The 4,018-nt window shown below is 48.4% G+C and overlaps 1 long non-coding RNA gene across 1 annotated transcript; it reads right to left on the reverse strand.

Moving 5' to 3' along the window:
• Positions 1-594: 594 nt before the first annotated feature.
• Positions 595-3,727, reverse strand: LOC114228864 (uncharacterized). Its single transcript, XR_003614976.2, has 4 exons — positions 3,657-3,727; positions 3,441-3,525; positions 1,082-1,181; positions 595-733 (listed from the first exon to the last, which is right to left on the reverse strand). It is a non-coding gene; the product is annotated as an uncharacterized LOC114228864 (long non-coding RNA).
• Positions 3,728-4,018: the final 291 nt, after the last annotated feature.

Raw genomic sequence — 4,018 nt, forward strand, 5'->3', positions numbered from 1 at the left:
ATGCGGGTGGGTGGGGACATGACTCTAAGTCCCGCGGTGCGCCCCAGACTCTGACAGGAGGGAGATTTTCATATACATTTTACTAATTTTCTTTCATCTCTGACACTTCTATTATAGATAAAAGGCAAATAGCAATATTGAAATATTTCCTCTAATTAATTCCCTTTTAATGTGCACGAACTTTGTGCACCAGGCCACTGTACGAGTATAATTATGCTAGGGGTTTTTGTCTCCCATTCCCTTTCCAGCCTTTCTTTTCATTTCCCTCCCTCCCAATATTTGTTTTCCTGTTTGTCTTTTTCTAATCTGTCACATTTATTTCCCTTGAGTCAATTTGCTAAAATGAAGTTGATCATCTACAGCACAGCCGGGCTAACTTTGGCTCGCATCTCCAAAAATTGCTCTAATTATTGGTGTTAAACTCAAGGAAATTAAAAGAAGCCACTTCTCTTCCATCTCCCCATTTTTAAGCTCTAATTTGTTGAAATCTAGTTGTCATCACAATTCCAATCACTACTGCTAATAGCAAAAGTGTTTTAATAGACACTGAGTCCTCACAACCCATGCTATTAGATAATTAGAGGAGGTGTTAGAAAGCCAAGTGCTAATCCTTGGGCGCCTGGGTAGAATTTTCATCTGATCCAGCAGGTAAAACAAATTAATTACCAGAATCAATTAGGCCCCAAACTACAGTGCTGCAGGAAGTGGGAGCTCTGTGTCCCATATGGATGACCTGGTAAAAATGGTAAACAGAGGAGAAGAGTGAGAGGAAGGAGAAAGAAGTGGGAAATAACTTTAAAATGAGATCTTAGCAAGTAGGCATCTAAATAAAGTCAGAATGCTTTGTCCTGAAGTCTGAAATGTGATTTTTGTTTTAAGTTCATCATGGTAAGAGCTGAAGATGGAGAGCAGGCCACCGAGAGGTAGCCACAGAGAGGGAAAATGCAGGCTCCAGAAGTTGCACCTTAGTCCTTAGCCATGGTCCCGTCCAGTCATCCCCCACAGCACTAGAGAGAAACTGAGGAGGCTCAGACTCCTGTCTCCCAAGACCCTAAAGGCTGAGGGGCTATTGAGGATGTACCTGCTCACCCTCTTCTCTGAGCCAACGCAGAGGAAGAGCACAGATTTGCATTCAGCCTCGGAGATGGGAATTCAGCCTCATCAGGGGTGGGGATTAACTTCTGCTCGGATGGTGCAATGGAAAGATTGTTAAATGTCTCTTTGGGAGCAGGGCCAGGAAACACGTCTTTGGGAGACAGTTACCTTTGACCCAGGGCACTGCAAACGTTTTCTCAGAATTTAGCCTTAAGCAGTGGTCGGCAAACTCATTAGTCAACAGAGCCAAATATCAACAGTTCAACGATTGAAATTTCTTTGGAGAGCCAAATTTTTTCAACTTAAACTTCTTCTAACGCCACTTCTTCAAAATAGACTCGCCCAGGCCGTGGTATTTTGTGGAAGAGCCACACTCAAGAGGCCAAAGAGCCGCATGTGGCTTGCGAGCCACAGTTTGCCGACCACGGGCCTTAAGCATTTCAGAGTGCTCACAGTATCGGAGGAGGGAAGAGAAGGGAGGGGAGGGGAGGGGATAGTCGTCCTCTGGGTCCTTTCCCTTCCCCTTTTTTCATCCACTCTGGACTCAGCTCCCCGGTCTCCCCCAAGCTAAGGCTATTTCCCAGGCCCTGCCTCTGCCTACGTGCAGGGGAGGAGGCAGCCCACTCCTCACTCCCTCTCTGGGTCCTGCTTTCTCTAGGACTCGATTCCACAGCCCAGCACTGCCCACGCAGGAGGAACCTAAGAAGTGAGAGATGGAGGGTGAAAACTAGATAGCTATGGGAAGGGCCAGGACCTGAGGACTGCAGGGGAGTTTTACTTCCCCTTCCCCTTCCCCTTTCAGCGATGCTGGGAAACAAAGCTTCCTGGCTGAGTGTGGTGGTTGCCAGAGGGAAGGGAGGTCAGGGGAGAAGGGGGTCCTAATATATGACAGGAGATTTGACTTTGGGTGATGGGCACACAGTGCTATACACAGATTTTGTAACAGAAACCCACACCTGAAACCTCTGTATTCATGTTGACCAATGTCACCCCAATACATTTAATTTTTTAAAAAGCTCCATTGGCCCAGCCGGGGTAGCTCACTGGTTGAGCATGGACCTATGAACCAGGTCACAGTTCAATTCCTGGGTTGTGGGCTCAATTCCCAGTGTGGGGCCTGCAGGAGGCAGCCAATCAATGGTTCTCTCTCATCATTGATGTTTCTATCTCTCTTTCCCTCTCCCTTCCTCTCTGAAATCAATAAAAATATATTAATAAATAAATAAATCCTATATAATAAAAGCCTAATATGCAAATCTACTGAACAATGGAATGACCGGTTGCTATGATGCACACTGACCACCAGGGGACAGATGCTCAATGCAGGAGCTTCCCCCAGCCGGCAGGCCCCAGGCCAGCCAAGGCGGGTGCCAGCGGGGGCCCCCTGATTGCCCCATTGGTCACCCCACAGATAGGACCTGATCGCCGGCCAGGCCTAGGAACCCTACCCATGCACAAATTTTGTGCACCAGGCCCCTAGTAAATAAATAAATAAATAAATAAATAAATAAATAATAAATCTCATGGCTGAGAAAATAAACAGCCACCAGCACCAAAGCAGGCCTCTGGGGGGAACAGAGGCGAGAACAGGGGATCCATGGGAAGTGGAGGCAGACAGGGATCCCTAAGCCTACACCCTACTGGATGAGGGAGACCCCCTTCTCCCAGGTGCTCAGGTAACCACTGCTGGGCTTGCCATGGGCCTGTGGACCGGAGCCCAGCACTCAGATGGACAGGCTGTCCAGGCAAGTCCTGTCCCTGGAAAAGTTCCTGTGGGGTTGAGCCTCACATTCCCCTTAGAGCTTTCAGGGAAATCTTGAGGTCCAAAAAGATGGGAAGTGTCCTTATGGTGTTGGGGCTACTGAGCAGAACCCAGGGAAGCTCTAGGATGAACAGAATCCAGCCCTGCCTTCTCAAGGGACTCACGCCTGGCCCCTCCTATGTCTGCGGTGAGTGACAGAGGCCGCAGGGAGGCCAGACCCCGCTTGAGATGCAATCCTGTTTGTCTGAGGTTTGGAGGAAGAGGCATTCCAGAGCCCACAGGCCTTCCCTACCCACCTCCCTCAGGCCCTCGCGCCATTCAGGTAAGAGGTAAATGTCACATTTTTAGATAGCCTGTAAACAATTTGCCCCTTAAAAGCAGAAATGTTTCATTGCCTGGATTGTCTGTAAAGTCTAGAACAGCACCATTCAATAAAAATATGAGCCACATAGGTAATTTTAGATTTTCTACTAGTCACATTTAAAAAGTAAGAGGAAACAGCCCTAGCCAGTTTGGCTCAGTGCCTAAAGCATAGGCTGGGGACTTAAGGGTCTCAGGTTTGATTCTGGTCAAGAGCATGTACCTTGGTTGCAGGCTCGATCCCCTAGGGCTGCATTGGGGAGGCAACCCATTGGTTTCTTTCTATCTCTCCCCCTCCCTTCCACTCTCTTAAATAAATAAATAAATAAATAAATGTATGTAAGAAGAAAGAGGAAACAGGTGAAATATTAATATACTAGTAGCCCTGAGCACAAATCTGTGCACCAGTAACTCTCTGTAGGGCCTGGCCACTCCGCACCCGCTCCCCAGAGGCTCTTCGTGGCCCAGAGGCCCATCCGCGGCCTGTGCCCACTGCCCAGAGGCCCTCCGCGGCCGGGGTGGAATGCTTGCCTTGTCACCGCGGCAATGAAGCAAGCATTCCGCCAGGCTGCTCACGCTGCCCGCTCTCAGTGACCGCCCCCCGCCCCCTGCCAGGACTGGGGGACTCCGGCAGGGCTGAGAGGATTGGGCGCTGCCATCTTGTGGCTATGGGTGCTGCCATCTTTGTGACAGAGTGATGGTTAATTTGCATATTACCCTTTTATTAGATAGGATCTTATTTAACCCCAATATATCAAAAATGTTATTATTCAACATGTAATCAATATAAATATTATTAGT

The sequence above is a fragment of the Eptesicus fuscus genome, chromosome 23 (assembly GCF_027574615.1).
Source record: "Eptesicus fuscus isolate TK198812 chromosome 23, DD_ASM_mEF_20220401, whole genome shotgun sequence".
In the NCBI taxonomy this organism is placed as follows: Eukaryota; Metazoa; Chordata; class Mammalia; order Chiroptera; family Vespertilionidae; genus Eptesicus; species Eptesicus fuscus.